The sequence below is a fragment of the Eptesicus fuscus genome, chromosome 10, assembly GCF_027574615.1.
Source record: "Eptesicus fuscus isolate TK198812 chromosome 10, DD_ASM_mEF_20220401, whole genome shotgun sequence".
Lineage (NCBI taxonomy): Eukaryota > Metazoa > Chordata > Mammalia > Chiroptera > Vespertilionidae > Eptesicus > Eptesicus fuscus.
In genome coordinates this window covers 78,259,149-78,280,733 of record NC_072482.1, presented here as the reverse complement: position 1 = coordinate 78,280,733, position 21,585 = coordinate 78,259,149, and the positions used below count along the sequence as shown (strand labels likewise).

Here is a 21,585-nt window from a genome sequence, read left to right as displayed (position 1 = left end):
CTTGGCGGCGGCGACGCCTGAGCTGGGAGCCCCGGTCCCCGGCCCCGCGCGCCGCGCCTGGTGACCACCGAGGGCAGGAGCGCTCGGACTCCGCGTGCCCTATGGCGGCGGCCGGTGTCGCTGCGACTCTTGGGGGGCACTGGCAGGAGCGAGCCCTCCCTCCCGAGGCCGCCGCCGCCCCGCGGGTGCGGGCGTAGGGCCGTCCCCGCCCCTCTCCACGGTCCCGCACCCCTCGCCGCCCGCCCCCTCGCCTGACTCATCCGCCCGCGGTGGCCGCGCGCGCCCGCTGCCCGAGCCCCCGCCGGGATGGGGAAGGAGACCGAGGCTGCCGGCGGCTGCGGAGCTTCCTGCTGATGACCCCGACCCTGCCGCCGCCTCCTCCGCTCGTCTCGGGAGGCGCCAGACGTCCCGACAGCTCCCGGAGTGAGAGCCCGGAGAGGCGGCTGGACCTCTGAGTCCCCGCGCTCAGGACAGGTGAGGGGGAAGGAAGGGTGCTTTCGGCGCGCGGAGAGGTGGGTGGGCAATCGCTGCAGCCAAAACGGGGAGCTTCTTCATCGCTCCCCGCTTCTCCTGCTTCAGCTTCCAGAGTTAGGGTAAACACTGTCTTCTGAAGTTTGGGAAATAAAAACCAAGTCCGCCATCAGTTCGGGACTCCCCAGTCCCTGGAGCGCAAGACAAGCGGTGCGGAGCTGCCTGCGAGAGCGCGGAGCCTCGGCGCGCCCGGCTGGGTTTCTGCAAGCTACACCCTCCTTTGTTTCCGTTCCGGAGTCAGCATTCTCCGTAAAGGTGTTCTCAGCCTTAATGGATGGCAGTCCTTGGCAGGAGCAAAGAGTGTTCAGGGGCTCCTAAAGCATATCTGTATGTGGTAGTATCTACACAGGCAAAATGGAGAGGCGAAGCAATGATTGCCAACATTCAGCACTACTCTTCTTCCTACAGAGTCTGTCCTTAAGGGAAAGGGCTGAGGGTTTGCAAGATTTGCTTCATTAATCTTTTTTTAACTATAATTGTCCAAGCCATACGGTGCGGTTGTAAGCTCTCTCTGTGTATTTTCTGCCCTTAGATTTAGATTGAGGTTTGTGTGTGTGTGTGATATTTGTAATAAAAACAGTTCATTGTTCAGTACCAGGCATTGGTTAATGCCAGAAAGTCACATGCTTCACATCAGTGTAATTTACTAATTGTAGTCAACCCAGGTGCACCTTCATCGGGTGTACTTAAGAACTCGGTAAAGTATGTTGACCTCTTTCCTTGTGGTGGTGGTTTTTTTCTGAAGTCGTTGTGGACAACTGAATATATTGAAAACATTTCATTTGCTTTGGTGGTTTGTCATGTCTTGTATTATGGTAACATTTACTATATAAAATGACATTCAGGTTGTTATTTGTCTACTGATACTAGACTATATTACCATTTTGTGAAAAGTAGGCTAAATTTTGAAACTTCGTAAACCTTACTTTATTTTTCTGCTACTGTCTACCCATACAAAAACATCGGCTCGTAGTTTCATGCTTTTCAAACAGCTTAAGTGAAGAGTAAGCGTCCTTCTGAACAGAAATTATTTCCCTTAAGTGGAAACTATAGTTAAATGCTTGAGCAATTTATTGTTATGAGAATTTTTCTTTTTTACTCTTTAAAATATATTCTGAGGTGTTAGGAATGATTTTCTCAAAGGAAGTCCTATTAGAGAGCCCATAACTGTGAGATGATTTGGGCTATAATTTGTAACCTAGTTATATGTAGCTTTGTATGCTAGGCTGGGGAAGTCTTCAGTGGACAAGAGTTGTTTCGTGGGAAGTCTCTGCGTGCAATTTCCAGGCAGCTGGCTCAGGAAGGTTTTACCTGTTGCTTCTGTGTCAGGTCCAGGTAAATCCATGTAGTATCCCAAAGACATTTGGAATCGGAAGGCTTCTGCAGGCAAAATCGTTGTAAAGAAGGCTGCTGTGCTTGTTATTTTAACTCGGAGAAATTTTTAGTGAAGCTTTTAAATGCTCCAAGAGTTAGCTTGTGGTAGTTGGACTTGCGTAGTTTCAGTATTTTGACAACAGCTCACTGGGCAGAGGAAGGTAACTAGTGATTTACAGGGGGAGTGGATCTGAATTGTTTGTTTATATTCTCTCATTCTCACGTTGACGCTCAGCTTAAAGGGAAATACGTTCATGTTTAGCTTAGGAAAATAGAGAAGAACAAAGATAAAAGCAGATGTCACTTTTTATAGTTCTTAAGAAAAATGAGTAGAAGATAAAATAATAAGCTCTCATGCATATTACTTACCAAATAGAATGTAGAGTTTAAAAGCAGTTTAAATATAAATTTCATTTAATGTTACTGCCCTTACACGAGACTGCATGGGGAGTCTGCATCAAGCAAAACCCATTTGGAATAAGAAATTGAGTAGAGACGAAACAGAGTCCACAGTGAGAGGGACCTGTATGTTATTAAGGAATATATGAACTGCAGTTTTACTGGGTGTACCCGTTTCAGGACTTAAGATCTGTTTTGTCTGCTGAGGTGTGATATGTGCCCAAGCCCCCAGAGAGCACAGATGAACACTTGCTGTGTCATGCTAGCTGCTGGACGGTAAGGTAGCTCCTGTTATGGGAGGTTACAGGCCCATGGAGAAGGGACTGGAAAATGTGCCATGGGTCACTGAGGACCTGGGGTGGTCCTTGAAATTCAGGGGTTGCCAAAGGCGCCGTAAGGGGAATTGGCAAGAGCAAGTCATCCTGACCAAGAAACTGGTTATGTGGCCCTGAATACATTTCTTGGCCTTTTTAGGTTTTTCTGCCGATATCAACAGATCAAAGCCTTTGGATTGTGATCTTTCTGTACTTTTTAAAAAATACTGCATGATGAACCCTAGAGGAATTAAGGAGAGGAAGAAATCAGAAGGTGGTGGGGTGGTGTTGGTGCCGTCAGTGGAGTTTGGGTTGGAGGGCGACAGGGAAAGGGTAATACGATGATAATAGGAGGTAAGGAGATCTGACCTGGGGCATCTGGCCCATCATGGATGGTCTGTGTTCACAATACATAATAAAATAAGTACCGATGCTCACTTAGGACTTGATGGTTTTCAGTGAATTTTCAGAAATAATGGTCATTGGTTTTCACAACAACCCAAGAAGTAATTAGAGCGGAAAGGTGAGGAAACCAGGACTAACACTGCAAAGTGCCCTTGCACCAGTAAGCTCCACTGGTTTTCTGCAGGATTTGTAGAGATAAGGGAAGCTAGATAGGACACGCTTTGGAAACCCTGTGGAAATGGGAGAGAGAGATAAAGTTGGTGTCAGATTTTTGTGGTGTTCAAATTTCCGAGTAAAAATTTAGTTTACATTCTGGAAGAGAAGAGTCTCCAATCATGAGATAAAGACTCCCTGAAAAGTCTTGAGTTCTGATGGTTGATGTTCAGTCTGATGACTCCTATCTGTGCTTCCTCTCCCCTCACCTCCCTCTCATTCTCCGGCAGTAATTCTGGGGATTTGATTATTACAGAGTCATTGATAAGACTCTTCGGAGAGCTTTCAGTGCAACTGGTGAAAGTGAATTCTCCCGTAAAGGCATGGATTCTTGGACCATTGTGCTGGGAATTCATGGGATATGTTCCAGCAGCAGGTTGTGCTTTTGAAACTGTCACCAAACATGAAATTACACAGAAATCACAGGACTTACACAGGAATGTGAGCAAGGTGAGAAGATGTAGATCTCTGCATTCCTTCCTGGAGTGTCCTCGTCATCAGCTCAAAGCATTAAGTGTACCAAGGGGGACAAGTCTCTCCCCCCTCCCTCCCCCCATGTTCCTGTGGAAGGGAGTTGGTCAGAATTCATCTGGTTATACACGAGAGGAACCTACATTTACCCAGGCTAAGTAAAGAGGGAGATTTATCGGCTCATGTGACTGGAAAGTCCAAAGGTGGACTTCGCTTCAGTCATAACTGTATGCCAGAGACACTACATCTTTGTCAGGGTTCTTTCTTTCTCCCCCTGCTTCTCAGCTCCTCTTCTCTCTCAGTGAACTTCATTCTGAGGCCCTCTTCCACGTGCCGAGAAAGATGACAGTCCATAGTAACACACCTGCATCTCTAGGCCTTTGATCCATAAGAAATAGAGGTCTCGTCGCTTCTGGGTCCCATTTCTAGGAATCTGGAAGGGCTTGGATTGGCCCTGCTTTGGTGGTCATTGAATCAGTCTCTGTGTACAGTAGAGAGGAGTACCATGATAGTCGTAGACTGGATCATGTGCCCAACACTGTGTGCGTGAGATGCCAGTGGTGGGGTGGAGTGGAGGAGGCTGGAGGGGCACCATGATGGACAGTTCTGTCTAGTCACATAGAGGTGTGGTTCTCTCAAGCTAACGATGCTCTCTGCTGTTAAGGAGGATTGCTCCCTCTCTTTGGGGGATAGTCCCCTGCACCATGATGTCAAGTTTGCACAGGGAGACATCTCAGATGTCATGCAAATTCCAGAAGTGGACTTTGCTACGAGGACTGTGGTTTGCAGAATATTATTGTACAAGGAGCCGACCACTTACCTATATTTGTGTACTTTTATCAAATACCCCTGTGCCTTATTTCCAGCCTAAGGATTTTATTTACAGAAGCCCCGGTCATCTAGGGATCACGGCATTGGAGACCCCTGCTTTGGGCATTTTCAGTGAAAGTTTGAACAGGGAAGTGAAGTGATAAACACAGAACTATTGTTTATACAAATTCATTGGGTTTGTGGGAGATGGCTGGGCAGAGGGGAGGCAGCGGGCTCAGGTTAGTGTTATCACTTAGGAGGCATAAGGTGATAGGTCCCAAATGAGAATGTTGGCATATGTGGACAAGATAAGGAAAGTCTGGTGAGGTTGCATGTCAGGATGAGGGAGCATCTGTGTTGACCAAACATTTGTGTGATGAAACAGATCAGGAGAGACAAGACCAAGTAAACGGGCTGGGCCAGTAGGTGAAATGGCAACTGGATTGTATAGAAAGGAAACCTGTGGCCACCAGGAGTCCTAGGGACAAAGCCTTTATATGTAGAGCATTGACATTTATTGAACACCTACCTAATACACCAGGTCCTTATTGTTTTAAGTTCATTATATTCAATCTCATAATAGTCCTTTAAGGGAAGAAAACTGAAAGTTAAGGAGGTAAATAATTTGCTCAAGGTTATGTGGTCCTTACGTTGTAGAGCTGGGATTCAAACCCCTGCAGTCCGAAACAAAAGCCCCTGCTTTAAGACACTGTGCCACACGACCTCTCAAGCCCAAGGTCAGAATCCAGGATAGTAGGCCACATGGAGGGACAGGTGCAGTGTTGTGCCTTCTAATAGGCAAGCAGAGTGCCAGAAGTTCAGGTCAGACAGAGAGGATGAAATAGAGGTTAGCAGGGTGAGGGTGCAGAGCATCCATGCTCAGAGGCAAACGGGACAGCAATGCCAGGGAAGGATAGATTCTTGGTTTGGGGTTTGGAATGTAGCAAAGAAAGTGGATGGAAGTGGTATGAGGAACAGGTGGGCAGTCAATAGAACAACTAGGGCTTGATTGCTGATCTGAGAACAGGAACTCTACCATCTACTCGAGCTTCAAATATTCTTCCTGGTGTAAGTCACTGAAAATATGGAATGGAATGAAAGTGGAAGACTGGGTTCTATTAGTTGTCAGGTACTATTAAGGAAAAAATAGATGACATTTGTAGAATGTTTGCCATGCGTCTTACATACATAATCTCACCAAATCTTCAGTAGAAGCCTGGGAGGGTAAATATTAGGGTTTTTAAAAGCCAGGAAATGGAGGCTTCGATAGGTCAAGTTCCTTGCCTGAGCTTCTGGAACTTGACCGAAGATGAAGGAGTGGTCATAGAAACCCAGATCCATCTAAGTCTGGACCTTATCCTGGGTCTTCAGGGAGTCATCCTGGTCTTGGCAGGGCAAGGTCAGTTTCAAATCTGGGCCATAGAAATGGGGAAGTCAGCAGGAGCATATGCTTTGTGAAGGGGGACCGTGAGTTAACTTCTGGACATGTGAATATGAGCTGATACCAGGTCATCTGAAGACAGTTGTCCGGCGGGATTATATCTGGCTTCGGCACAAAACCTAGTAATCTAGTAGGTTTTTCCCCTCAGTACAGGATCTCTGTCATTATGCAGGATACGTACGTCAGCAAGTCAGATGTTTGGAAGGCTTAATTTTAGTCACTGATTTCAGTAGAAGAGCAGGGACCTCTGCCAGCTACCATGGCCTGGATTTACCTTTATACATACAGGTACTTTGCCCTAAATATGATAAATAAGAAACAGCTATATATTGAGAGAGTAAGCAAAAGCACTAACACATACTGAATGTCGTAGGCACAGGGAACACACTCCAGCTGTAAAAATCTGTACTTGAAGCTGCTCTAAATCAAACTATTTACTACTGGAACATCACAGCGTTCCCCAACAAATGCAAGGTCAAATTTGTATCTGCTTAGATGTATGACCAGATGTAGGTCTTCATTATGTGCAGTGGACTGCGTTTCTAAGAGGAAGGGGAATGCGAAGATATGTGAGAAAACGTAGTTGAGACACATTTGTGAGAACTCATAGCCCGTTTGGGGAGGTAAACAACCATGCATAAAACTTCTGAAACAATGCAGTGGAATAATACGATCTTTAGAGTTGGAAGGATCTTTTAGAGAGTAGTCAAGATGACAGCACTATTTAGTATTATGAAATCCAAACTTAATAGTAGCAGCTGAATGTAAGTGCTATGGAGACTAAAAGAAACAGAGCTGAAACCTGGAAGCCGGCAGTGGGGCTTCCAGAGGAGGTGAGGTCTGTTGAATGAAATGGAAAGAGAGACAGAGGAAGGTATTCCAGCTAGGACTAGGAACTTATCAGTGCCCTCCAGCCAGAATCCACCAGGAAATTCCATGTAGTCAAACAGGGTTTGCTATTCATTGAGGCGAGTGAGAATGTACATCATAGGGAAAAGAGGGGTGTCTCAGTAAGAGGGTGTTAGGAGTTAGTTAATGTGGGATTTGGGCTTGTGTTAAATGCTTTGGGAGAGAGTTTAATGAAGCAGGGCTTTGTTCCAGGTTGGAGCAGGGATGATCTTATGAGTTTGTATCTTAAATCTTATTTAGAAGGAGGCAAGACTAGAGAAGCTAACACTATAATTGGCAAAGAAGCTGCAAGCTCCCATTAGCTAGGTTAGAAGGTATTGGTCATTACGGGGTTGGACGGTGTTCGTGTTTTTGTTTGTGTTCCGATATGAGTACATAGTGGTCTTGTTTCTGTCCTGATTCCCCACGGTCACAAGGTGTCCTTGTCCGGTGTTGATGTTCTGTGACATCGTCTCCATCTAACGGGAGAACACCAAGGCATAGCTCTAATGGCCAGGCCAGCTCCTGGGTATCAGGGGCTGCCCTGCTCTTTCATAAACTGCAAGTGATACTCCGGAGTCTATCTTATTCCCGGCGCCAAGCAAGATTCCCAGTACCATAGGATCCTGTGAGTGAGTGTTTCTCTTGTGGGTTAGTGAGATGATTTTTTTCCTCTGCTCTAATAAGTTATTTAACAGCCTTCATTCAGTGGCCGCTGTTTACCGGGTGCTGTGTTAGATTCTGAGGATGTTAGGATGACAAGAATCTCAAGAATCTCAATCTAGTGGAAGAGCCAGCTATAAACCAATGACCACAACACACTGAAACAAAGCTGGCAGAGCTATTAGAGTAGGGAAAGGAGGTTAGAGTCTCTTGGGATAAGTCATGCTGAGAAGGGGCAGGCTCTTTTGCAAATACTGAGTTCCTCACAGAGGTGGTGATAGGTTGGCAGCTGCAAAGGAATATTCTTCTTTTTGAGAAGCAGCATCTTTGGGCTGGAATGCAGGGTGAATTCAAGGAATCTCAGTACTGGTTTTGGCATAAGAGAGGCACAAATTTTCACTCACTTGGTGAGCCACATTACCAGATCAGCTTCAGATCAGCTTAGTGAACGTACAAGTGCAAGTATTTGTAATACAGTAGAGTTAGTGTTTCTGAAGAGACACTATTATTTCTTATCATGACAGCAATACATGCTCCCAATAAAAACTTTGGAAAATATATTAAGTATAAAAACATCAGGAAGAATATTTGCCTTTAATCCCATGACCCAAAGGCACTATAACATTTTGACATTTTCATCCCCCGTATTTTTAACGAATTTTCCATAGTTAATAACATAGTACAACCTGCTCTGTTTGCTTAACCTTGTGTCCTAAATATTTCCAACTTCCTGGCCAGATTTACTAATGTCTGTATAATAACTGATTGTATGGACACACCATAATTTATTAGTCATTCCTTTAAAATTAGACCTTTAGGCTGTTTCCAAATATCTGGTATTATAAATGGCACTTGGATGAAATCTTTGTATAAATTTCAAATTACTTCTTTAAGCAAGTTCTATAGAAGAGTAATTCCTGGGTCAAAGGTAATGCATGTCTTAATAATAATTGATGCTTCACGAAAAACTGGTTTTCATAATAGATGAACTTGTGATTGACAGTGCACAGAAATACCCCATCACTGTGCCTGCCCTAGGGGGTTATTTATTTTTTAAATAAAAATGCTACCATTTCAAAACAAGTAACAGTTTATGCTACTGCTGATTTCGTCCCTTTGTTACCAAAAACTCTCTTTTAGAATGTGGACTGGTTAAATACTGTGATGAACCACTCAATTTAAAAAAATGTATTCACAGATGTTTCTGAATATGCAGATGGGGGCCCGTGACACAGAGAAGATTAGAATGTGTTTTAGAGCCAATAATATATGCAACCTGTGAGGGCATCCTGTAGACCGTAGTGCAGAGAACCTTGTATGGAACTTCCAGATTTGAACTAAATATTGTTAAACAGGAAAAGACGATACAAGACAAGAGCCCCACTTTGTGGCGTTAACCCTCTGCCAGCCTCGCCTTTGTAGCTTGGTGGTCAGGTCCTTGCGCTCATGGCACGTTGTAACTGTTGAGCTCATGGTCCTACCCTATCTGACAGGCTGAGACCTGTCTGTTTTATTCCCAGTTGTATTCCCAGCACGTCACCCAGGACTGGGTTGTGCTGGTAGGTAGCATGTGAGGTAAGATGTGCTCTAATGTAGGATGTAAAAACCCTTGAGATTTCCCACCCAAGGACCTCTCATCTCTGTTAGTCACCGATTTCCTCAAAACACACCAAGGATCTTCAACTTTGAACATTCTGATTATACTCCATTTCCCAAAGGGAAGCTGCCACATTGCAGTATCTAGTTTCTGTAGTGATGAACTTAGACTCATTCCACAAGAAGAAGGAGGAACTTGGACTGCATTTAAACTTGGAAGGGTTTTTTGTTGTTGTTTAAAAACATTGCTTGAGACTACAGGGAAACTATTAAACTTACTGTAGCAGTCAATTTGAGGTGGATTCGGAGTGCCAATTTTAATTTCTTCACAATTGCTATTCTTACAAAAATAATTCACAACTAAAGTAATTTTGGTTTCCTTTTAAAAGTTGAAGGAGAGCATTTATAGCATTATAACTCCATTTTCTTTTATGGATCTCAGTAATTTTGAACAAAATTGTTTTTATTCATTTGTTCACTAAATCAGTATTTAGTGAGAGTCCTTCAGTAGATGCTATTAAATTACCCTCATTAGCTGTTTTGTCAAATGTGAGGCACATCTTACATAATGACAATGTAGAAAAACATGTAGGGAAGCATGACCTGTACGTCTATTATTTACTTTCTGGTGAGACATGTAAAAGTTCCCATAACATGCATAAAATGGAAACTCAAGCTCTGTAGGAAGTTCACTTATTAATAATTGACTTAATAAATATAATGTGCTGGCAACTGGAAGTAGGGTAGGGAACCAAATGAAGGTTTTGGTGGGTGCATTCTCGTTGGGGAGGACAAACAACAGATGAGCGCGTCAGTTTCAGATGGCAGCAAGGGCTGCGAGGAACAAGGGAGTCTGATGGAATAGACTATGCCTGGGCGTCCATAGTCAGAAGGTCAGGGAAGGCTTCTCTGTGTTTGAGGGGTTTGAGCTGAGACCTTTAAAATAATAATGAGCCAGCCTTGCCTATTTGGGATGGGAGAGCCAGGTAGGCTTTACTCTCAGTATAGTGGGAAGCCATTAGAAGGTTTTTCTTTTATTAAAAACTAGAGGCACAATATACGAAATTCGTGCAAGAGTAGGCCTTCCTTCTCCCCTCTCTCTCCCCAAACTGCCTTCACCAGCTTCCCTCTGGCACCCAGGACCTGGGCTTCCCTCGCAGCCCCGGCTTTGTCTAATTAGCATATTATGCTTTTACTAGAGGCCTGGTGCATGAAATTCGTGCACGGGGGGTGTGTGTGTCCCTCAGCCCAGCCTGCACCCTCTCCAATCTGGGACCCCTCGGGGGATGTCCGACTGCCCGTTTAGGCCCGATCCCACCGGCAGTCGGACATACCTCTCACAATCCAGGACAGCTGGCTCCCAACTGCTTGCCTGCCTGCCTTCCTGATTGCCTCTAACCGCTTCTGCCTGCCAGCCTGATCTACACCCTAACCCAGGCGTCCTCAAACTATGGCCCGCAGGCCACATGCGGGTGTTTTTGCCATTTTGTTTTTCACTTCAAAATAAGATATGTGCAGTATGCATAGGAATTTGTTCATAGTTTTTTTTAAACTATAGTCCGGCCCTCCAACGGTCTGAGGGACAGTGAACTGGCCCCCTGTTTAAAATGTTTGAGGACCCCTGCTCTAACCACTCCCCTGCCAGCCTGATTGATGCCTTACTGCTACCCTGCCAGCCTGTTTGCCCCTAACTGCCCTCCCCTGCAGGCCTGGTCACCCCTAACTGCCCTCCCCTGCAGGCCTGGTCCCTCCCAACTGCCCTCTCCTGCTGGCCATCTGTGGTGGCCATCTTGTGTCCACATGGGGGCAGCCATCTCTGACCACATTGGGGCAGCCATCTTGTGTGTTGGAGTGATGGTCAATCTGCATATTACTCTTTTATTAGATAGGATAGAGGCCTGTGCATGGGTGGGGGCCAGTTGGTTTGCCCTGAAGGGTATCCCGGATCAGGGTGGGGGTTCCCTTGGGGTGTGGGATGGCCTGGGCGAGGGGCCTGTGGTGGTTTGCAGGCCGGCCACACCCCCCAGCGACCCAAGCGGAGGCCTTAGTATCTGGGGTTTATTTATCTTCTACAATTGAAACTTTGTAGCCTGGACCAGAGCCAAGCCTCCTGCTCGCTCAGTGGCTGCCGCCATTTCTGTTGGAATTTATTTATCTTCTATAATTGAAACTTTGTACCCTTAAGCGGAGGCCTGGGCCGGCCAGGGTGTGAGGAAAGCTTGGCTTCCTCCATCACCAAGGAAACACAAGCCTCCCTCCGTGGCTACAGCCATCTTGGTTGGGGTTAATTTGCATACTCACTCTGATTGGCTGATGGGTGTGGCTGGTGGGCATGGCTTATGGGTGTATTGGAGTGATGGTTAATTTGCATATTACTCTTTTATTAAATGGGATTATTATAGATAGAATAAGAATGCAAAGTAGTGCATTTTTCACTGTGATGGTGGTATTGGATTTGGAAGTAACTCAGGGCTCATGTTAGAAACTCCCTGTGTATTTATGCTCACAATGTGTCATACATCATTATGTGGTGAAGACATTCCATATACAGCATACCCACCTCCAAAGGTTTTTTAATATAAATATTAAATATTAATATAAGTATTGTCCTCTCAGTAGAATGTAAACAGCTAAGTCATTCCACTGCAGAGTTTTTGTTGTGTGAAGCTTATATTTTTTAACTTGGTATATTGTATGCATTCAGTAAATGGTTGCTAAATTAATCATACTGACTCTTCTATAATGTCAGGAAAAAAAATCACTCTAGCACACAAATCACATTTAAGGCATAGTATTTTAATGAAAAGACCAAATAATTTCTTTGAACATTTTTAGATAAAATGTTATATTTTAAAATTATATTCAGTATTACAACGAAAACATTGAAAATGAAAATATAAAATTCAGCTATAATTACCTTTACATATTTCCCCAGCCCCTACCTCCTCAGTATAGGTAGAACCCTCTAGAAAATTCACAATTTAGATAAATGTTTCATTACCATCAGTTAGTCTTAGCATGCCTTACTTGACACATGTAGAAATTCCTTACTTATTTTGTGAGTCTCCTAATCCTTGAACTAACCTCTGTGCAGAACTTTTCTGCTAACACCTGCATGGTTATCGAGGCTGAGAGTTTTGGGGAATGGTAGTGAGTGAAGTCGTGGGTAAATTCACAGGAGCCTTACATTCGGAATTTGGTTAAGTGATTTTTAAGAGATATTACAAAAGGAAGACAAAGATGAAAAAGGCAGCACATGGCATCCATCTCCAGGTAACAAGGCCACCTGCGTCCCAATTCTCATTTCTACAGATTTTACCTGGAGAGTTCCTGTTCTCCTGGTCCAGCTGCTAGAGGCTCATTGCTCATTTATGAGGCAGGAGACCAGCTGACTGCCAAACCCACCTGCCACACCATAAACCCAACTCTCCCATCTTCAGGCTCCTGGAAGGGGTGGGAGATCTGGGGGCTGCCTCTTGAGTCTCCTGCCTTGTGGTCCCGGGACCTACGCTCCTTCTCCCAGCCTTCATCAGCACCATTTCTCCCCGGCCTCCATGTACTCCTGCAGCTTTAGATTGGAAGATTCTCAATCCTGCTTCCTTTTTTATTTCTTGTAGAGCATCACTCATTCAGTCCTTCATTCATTTATTCAATAAATATTTTTTTTGAGTACCTATGTACTCTTTTAGGAATTAGCTATATAACAGTAAACAAAACCAAGTTCCTCTCCTTATGATCTCTACATCCCAGTTGGAGGAGACAGAAAAATAAGTGTATAATTTGCTCTGACAAATAATAAGAAAAAGGAAACAGGGCTCAGGGACAGAGACCAACTGGGATGGGAGCTAGTGGGGCATAGTCACAGAAGTCCCTCTGATAATGCCTGACATTGAGCAGAGACCTGAATGGAGGGAGGAAGGAATCATTAGAATGTCCGGGGAGGAGAGTGCCAGGCAGTGAGAAGAGGAAGTGCAAAGGCCTGGAGGAGGCAGCAGGTGCCTAGGAGTTGGCTTGGAATGCTTGAATAGCCAAGAGCCAGTGTGATTAAACCAAAGCGGGGGTTCAGAGAGAGCCTTAGGGCCACAGGGCACTTTTGGACTTCATTCTGAATAACATGGGAAGCATCCGCTGGGATCCTAACCTACAGTGAGAGCTTTGCTGGGCCCCATCCTCAAGGTCATTACGATTCTCAGAAGGAAGTATGCAGTGAGCAGAGGTCCATATGTCTGCATTCATCACCTGTCGGTCCTGCCTGATGGGGTCAGAACTCTAATTCAAGGTTCTCAAAAGCCATGAGATCAAATAAAGGTGACATTGATAAATACTTTGAAGCAAGCATAGCCCAGAGAATTCCAAAGCCAATGGGAGTCATTTTACTTTGAATGTGAACAAAATTTTGAAAACAGTGTGCATTCACAGATCCAGAGTATGAGAGCTAAAGGGAGACTTTTTCATAGAACAGTGAGAAATATGAGGTCCAAATAAGAGGCACTTCACTTTTTCTAAATCTGAATACTAGATGCAGATACAGGATTAAACTCAGACTTTTCACCTCCTGACCTTGGCCCTTGAATAATGGACATGACACACATGTTAAGGAAAAGAAAAGCTGCGAAATTTGGACTGAAATTAGTCACCTAATAAGAACCAGGCCTGCCAGAGTCAACGACTTGGAGCATTTCCAGAAAACCTCCTTAAGTATCAGCATTCTTTTGGTCAGCAGACATTCATGGGGCACCTACTATGGTGTAGGCACCCACTGTGGGTGATGCTAGGGAAAAGCTGTGAATGGGGTGGAGAGGGAGCTAATACTCTGTTAGTGGGGACAAAAACAATTACACCATAAGTAACAAGTGTAATTAGTGCCACAAAGACATGCAGGTTGCTAAGAGAGAGGATTGTAAGTCAGAGGGTTAGTGAATGCTTCCCCAGGAAATGTCTTATATGATGAGACTAGAACCCAGAGTAGCTTGTCTGGAGAAGATGCATGCCAGAGAAAAATCCATGTGGGAAGGTCGAAGAAGGAAGGAGTTTTTTTTTTTTGAGGAACAGAAATAAAGTTATTGGATCATAGTGAACAGGGGAGAGAAGGTAGAAGGAAAGGTTATAAGCTGGGCAGGGGCCCACCATGTAGTGCCATGAAGGAAATAGTAAGGATTCGATACTCAATCCGAAGAGCAGGCTTTGAAAGAACAGGAATGACATGCACTGATCTACATTTACACACCACTCTGGCAGTTAGGTGGTGAAGGGGATGGAGGAGGCAAGAATGCATGAAGGAGAATAGGGCTTTAGCTTGGGTGGCAACAATGACGATGGCGAGAAGGGACAGAGTTAAGAGGTTTCTAAGGCAGCATCAGCAGACATTGGTAACTGATAGCACATGGGAATTGTGGTTCAGGACACACCAAGATTTTAGCATGAGCAAGTGGATGGATGGTGGTAACATTTGCATAGATGAGGAAGCCTTTACATACGTTTGCTTCATGGGTTCAGTTTTGCACACGTTACGTTTGAGATGCCTGTGAGACATCCCAGGGGAAAGAGCAAGTAGCCATTTGGACAGGCGGGTCTGGAGCTCAGATGAGAAATTTGGAATGGCGACATCCATTTGAGTCATTAGCGTGTAGTTGGGAATAGAGCTGGGGAGAGAACAGAGACTGAGCAAGAAGGGGACTTGGGAGCATGCTTTGGGGATTTCCACATTTCTGAGTGGCCAGAGGAGCGTATGGAGATGAGGCAGCCCTGCAGGTGGGAGAGGAGCCAGGGGTGTGATGTCACTCATGAAAGGTGAGCGTGGTATTAGCAGTGAAGCTTGGCACATGCTCCTCAATGAGCCCTTCCTGAAGAGTTGGTTTCAATTTCTTTCCCCAATTTAATTGACCAGTGAAACTCGCATGTAGTACAGCCTTCAAACTTTGGGGTGAAATGAGATTAGAAACTACTGAAAATATTTTTTTGAATTTTATATCGCAGTTGATACTGCATAAGAACAGAATAGATACACAAGCCATACCTTCACAGCAATATAATGGTAGAATAGCACATTTGAAGGTCAATTTCATCATGCTGATTATTAATCTATTCTTACTATCAACTCCTTTGCTGCCCTACAATTTAGTAGGTTGTTATATCTTTTAAAGCATTTGGATATACTTTAAAAAACTTGAGACATAATTGACATAACATTATATTAGTTTCAGTTGTACAACATTATGATTTGACATACCATGTATATATACTGCAAAATGATCACCATAATAAGTCTAATTAACATCCATCATCACACAGTTAAAAAATTGTTTTAATAACAAGAACTCTTAAGATCTACCCTCTTAGTGGTTTTCATATATGCAGTACAGTATTGTTAATTCTAGTCACCATGCTGTATAGTACATTCCCAGGACTTATTTGTCTTATAAATTTATTTTAAGGAATTACTAGGTCATATATCATCTTTGTGACAGATGTTTTTAAAACCACAAATAGAGGTTTAAGCTAGCTTCTTTTCCAGGACACTACAAGGAAAGTATGTAATTTAAAAGGAAAGTGCTTGAACAGCTATCAGAAGACTCAGAGGATTATCCTTGCTCTTATTATAAATGCATTTTAGATCATTAAATCGAAGAGGAAAAAATACCTGCTATTGAAGGTCATGTGTGATGGTGGACGTGGGGGAGAATGAAATCCTTGTTCTTATTTTCCTACAGAGGAAGATACACTGGAGAGTTGCTGGTAGTACATGAGACTAATGTGCAAAAATCGACAACCACCCTTGTGTGAATCATTGTCAAATGAGAGCTGATACACTACATTTACTTCACATTTTCTTTAATCGTATGGTATGGCCTTTTCATTTTTGTAGTTTTCATTATATTAAAACATTAAGATTCAGAAATAACCTTATTTATCAAATGAAGTTACCAGAGCATCCAATAGTGCTTATTATGTCCATAGTACTTTCTTAGGTTATGATTGAAAAGTTTACATAAAATCTCTCCTGGACTTTGAGTCCTTTGGGAGTTAGCACCATGCTCACCAGAACCCACTGCCATCTGGCTGTCTAGCTGAAGTGTCTCTCCTTCAAAGATATTTTAGAAAATATATTGTCAACTTTTGATTCTCTGGGCTATTTATGACTTAAGTGAAGTTTTACTTGACAGAGAGTCCCCTTACCAGGGATAATTTGAAAAATCACAGGAGAATTTGAGCTTTATCACCTATGAGCTACGTGACCTTGGTCACATGACTTAACCTTGCTGGGCTCTACGTTGCTCATCCTTAGCATGGGACAACGTGACACCTTAGAAGGGTTGCTGGGGATTAGGAAAGGTCATGTAAGTAAAGGATCTGGCACAGAGTGTGGCACATAGTGGATACTGTCCTGTGTACTCCTTCCCCCCAACTCCATGTCTCATTCACTCCCACCAGGATTCCCTGGGCACATGTGCTCTGTGTGAACTAGCTGTTATCTCTGCCTGTTATCTAAGCTGACCTCCTTGCTAGGGGAAGCACTTTTCATTTTTCTAGAGCCACCTTGATTGTACCTCTTCTGCCTATCTCCCCGCCTCACCTGGGAGAGTTGGCTGTCAAGGTGCTTTGCTCATGCCAGCAGTTAAGCCTGATGCACTGAGAGTGACTTGTCCAGCTTCTGTCTCTATTTGATACCCAAGGGTATAAGCAGTGAAAATGGACCTCAGAACAACCCTCAGAACAACCAAAAGAGGGGAATGAAGCCTGGCCAGTGTGGCTCAGTGGATGAGCATCGACCTATGTATGAACCAGGAGGTCATGGTTTGGTTCTTGGTCAGGGTACTTGCCAAGGTTTCAGTCTCGATCTCCAGTAGGGGGCGTGCAGGAGGCAGCCGATCAATAATTCTCTCTCATCATTGATGTTTCTATCTCTCCCTCTCCTTTCCTCTCTGAAATCAATAAAAATATATTTAAAGAAAAAAAGAGTGGCATGGCGATTGGAAGGAGAGTTTCTGTTGTTGTTTTCTGCTAGTGGTGTTACCACTGGCAGTGTTACCAAAATAGAGCCCACTGCCGCTCTGTGGAAGCAGACTTGAGCAGCTGCCTTTTGGCGACCAGTGGATGGGGTTCTGAAGAAAGGCTGTCGCCCTCCAAGAGTAACCCTTTCCACCCCCCAGGGAAATTTTCTCTCCATCCTTCTGGGGAAGGGGCAGGGCAGCTGCACGAAGCAGGAACCTCTCTGCTAGTAAGCCTGCCCAGTGTCTATTACTCAGTTTCTTCTGTTGAGTCGTTCTTCTGTGGCCAGGCTCCTCACGGCACCTGCTCTGGGCTCCTAGTGACTCCAGACCAGAAGCAAACCCTCTCACCTGATGAATTGTGTGAGCTCCTTACAGTTAGGTGTAGCGTTCTGCTGTGTTTATGACTCCTCTCGGTGGTTATTGAATTGCTGAATTAAATTGAAGTGGGACAGCAGCTCTGAAGGGTTTATTAGGTGCCTGTAGCATTGGGTCTGATAGTGTCACCTTGATTGAGGTGTTGGTCTTATCCAGCAAGGATATTTAGTATAAACTAGTGTAGAGGATGAGCCATCCTGAACAGAAAGAGGCAACCAAGTCAGGGCATGCTGGCATTCCAAAACATAGCCAGATGGAGAATTTTAAATGACAATAGAAAATCCAGTTCTTTGGCCTTATTCATTTGGATGTTTTGAAACATCCACGAAGCCATTCTAATAAAATTTAAAGTTGAGCACTTGAGTGCCTGGCGGCGGCAAATACTCTGGTTCTCATAACTCATCACTCAGCCGTGTCTCTAGATATTGCTTTCTGAAAATACTGATCAATAAATGATGAGCTGGCATGCTAAAAATCCAGTGTCTTCAGTTTTCTTTTAATTTTTAGTGTTTTATTAAATCACATTTGGTTGGTTTAGAGATAAAAACGAATATCAGAAAGTGGTGAATATTGTCTTTAGAATGAGTACAAAGGATTACTTTTCTCTTTTAAACTTTTCTGATTAATTCTTGCAATTATTAAAACTTTGAGGGCCAATGAACCCAAAGAAATCTCTAGGAATAATTTATTTAAATAATGTGGAAAAAAAGAAACCACTTCTTAAGTACTTTCTCAAAACAACATGATATTGTTTTTATCACTATTTCATTTAAAATAAATTTCCCCTTTACACATCTATTTTTTAGTTTATTATAAACATTTGTCATGCTACTGAAGTTTTTGTAAGCATATCTTTCTAGAGGATGTATTATATTCTGTTACCTATGTTTTTAAATTACAGTTTTTAATTAATAAAAAAGGAAATACTAATTTTTGTGACACTTAGAACTTTCTTTTGCAATTTCTTTGATTCAGGAAAGAAAAGAATGTTTCCCAAATGTATCGTTGGATATTTTGGCATTTTCTATCAATTTGAGGTAATGATCAAATCACACAGAAGTTAAGTTGTGAATGGGCAGGTAACTCTCCTGTAAAGTTTCTGAACAGATCTTTTTTTTCCCCCTTCTTTTTAGAAGCTTCTCAGTGTCAGACAGTTTGGGGTTATTTTTCTTTTTCTTACATATTAACAAAAGTTTACACTTGGAGTACATTTATTTATTATCTCTTTGCAAAAAGTATTAATCTTTAGCACTGTGGTAGAAACACAAGAAGACCGTTCAGTCATTTTTTAATACAAGTATACCGTATTTTTTGGCGTATAAGACGACTTTTTAACCCAGGAAAATCTTCTCAAAAGTCAGGGGTCTTTTACGCCGGAAAATACGGTAGGTTAGAAAAATCTCTGACAATGTATATCAGATTGCTTAAAACCCAAATACTGTATTTTCCGGCATATAAGACCCCGACTTTGAGATTTTCCTGGGTTAAAAAGTCGTCTTATATGCTGGAAAATACGGGGTGTATACACACACACACACACACACACACACACACACTAGTAGCCCATTGCACAATATCACGCACAGTAGGCCGCCCACCGCTACTGTGGGAGCTGGCGGGAACCGCGCAGTGTGCCGCCAGGAGATGCAATGCTTCCATGGGAGCCATGCGGCTTCCGCGGGAGGCGGAGGCAGGAGGGAGCTGCGCTGCTTCCGTGGGAGGCGGGCCCACCGTCTCCTCTCTGGGCCTGTGCTTAGCTGCGGAGGCTGCGAGCCAGCCCCCCTGTCCCCCAGAGTTCCTCCGTGGCTGGGGTGCTGCAGCATCCTGCCCCGGCCACTTCATGCCCGCTGCCCAGAGGCCCTCTGTCGCCGTGGTGATGAAGCAAGCATTCCGCCAGGCCATTCACGCTGCCCGCTCTCAGCAGCAGCCCCCCCCAGGAATGGGGGACTCCAGCGGGGCTGAATGGACTGGGTGCCGCCATCTTGTGGCTATGGGCACTTCCATCTTTGTGACGGAGTGAGGGTTAATTTGCATATTACCCTTATTAGATAGGATATAAGCCTAATATGCAAAGTGTCCCCATGGGAGTTCGACTGGGAGTTCGATCGCTTGCTATGACGTGCACTGATCACCAGGGGGCAGCGCAGAATGAAGGAAGGCCCCGGCTGACAGCCAGGGAAGGGAGGCCCCAGCTGGCAGCCAGCAGCTGCTAGGGACCCTACCTGTGCATGAATTTTATGCACTGGCCCTCTAGTCTTTTGGATAAAAATGTGGAAGAAAGTAATCAGGAAAAAAACCTAGAAAGGGGATTCCCTCGGTTAACATTCTGCTGCCTGCATGCACTTTTGTGGCATTGCTAATTATGGAGATTACATAATAAAACTTTAAATTTCTTATTGCCTGGAGCCCCTGCAAAGCCTGAGGTGGGCGGGGCTCCCGGCTGGGATCCTGTGCCCAGAGGTAAATGAGTGACTACAAGGAGGGATGATGTCAGGGCTCTGAAGGACTGATTGTCACCTGAAAGGTAGCTTTTTACGATCATTTTTATAATCTATTTGTTCTTCCAGTGATCTAACAGAGTTCCTTTAAATTCTAATGAGTTTATTGCCTGGGATTTGTTTTGTTAACCTTATTACATAAGGCAGTTGTCTTATTTTGCCAAATCAAAGTTCTTCCAATAAACACTTTTAATAGACAATAAAGATAAGTCACTACTCTGGCAAAACACTAAAAGTAAGTTTATTGATCATTTTCTAGAGGAGCTGTTGAACAACATCTTTCCTCCTTCCTCCAGTTCTTTCATCTCCACTCAAGTCCCACAAAGAAAATGCCTTTATTGAGAAGCCATTGTCCAAAGAAAAAATCAATTTCTTTGCAGTTCTGTAATTTTATAATTGCATCATATTCTGCTTGGAATAAAAGGAGGCTTATAATCTTGTAACCAGCCATCTCTCAGACCATTTTCCATTTTGCAGACTTTTCTGAGAGTCTAAACATCAACCTACTCATAATGCCGTGTAACCTCACATTCTTATAAATAAACCACAGGGAGAATTTTCAGATGAGTTTTTAGGGACGATCTTTTTGCCCTTTGGCCATACTTGGAAATGCAAATGAACAACTATCCTTAGGAGGACAGGAAACTCCCATTCTTCTGAAATCATATTGATAGTCTGGGAAAATTTGTTTATTAGGGGAGAGCTCTTAAACTTGAATTATCTAGACTTTTCCTATATTCTTTATTTCACTTGTGTGTATGTATCTGCGTTTATACAACAACTGACATAATGTCCTTGCTAAAAATATCTAAGGTATTAAAAGAGCTGTTTGGTTTCCATTTTCTGAGGTAATCTCAATCTATCCCTGAAAGGTAAGTAACCTCTAACAAAGTGAAGCAGGAGCTCAAACTGGGACCAGTCCTGTTCTCTGAAGAGGAAGGGTAAGGATATTGGTGTGGCAGCATTTGAGTGATGGGAAATCTATGCTTAAAGGCAACAGCTGCGTTTGCTTGAGGCAGAGCTGGAAGCTGCCCTGGACTGGGATTCTGCCTGTCAGAGCAAGTGAGGGTTGCCCTAATAGGTTCTCTTTCACTGCCTGCTTTTAGAGTTACTAAAAGAAACCATGTTTTTGTCATCCATAAAGACTGGCACAGGGGAATCGATGATCTTTTCAGATGAGTAGGGAGAAGACTTCTGAGCTCTACATCTTAGATGTCATTCCTCCCTTCCACCCCCAAGGGATGCAGCTTTGCCCAATCTCTGTCCCTTTCAAACTTTAAGGAAACCATTGGCATTTAAAAGCTACTCTTGGAGGTTAACGCTGAAATACTTTTACACACACACACACACACACACACACACACACGAAAACAAAGAAACTAATAAAAATACAATCTCAACAGATATGATCTTGGAACATTTTCTAATATAACAGGTTTGCTTTGCATTACAATACTGTTATTTTAAAACTGTGTTAAAAGGCTATATTCCTTTCTCTTCATCAGCATTTGAAAGCCAGGTCCTTTTCTAGAAGACTCTGCAGGACTCCCAGCCCCTCCCTGACAGAGAACCTATTTCCAAACCTTTCCGTTGTGGTGGAGGCAGGGACATACGTA

At 43.7% G+C, this 21,585-nt stretch overlaps 1 protein-coding gene across 1 annotated transcript in view; it reads left to right on the top strand.

The window, feature by feature from the left end:
- Positions 1-226: 226 nt before the first annotated feature.
- TMEM200A (transmembrane protein 200A) overlaps positions 227-21,585 on the top strand; it is a 59,780-nt gene continuing 38,421 nt past the window's right edge. The window contains exon 1 of the mRNA XM_008138386.3: positions 227-474. The gene's annotated coding sequence lies outside the window, so the exon portion shown is untranslated. The remainder of the gene's footprint in view (positions 475-21,585) is intronic.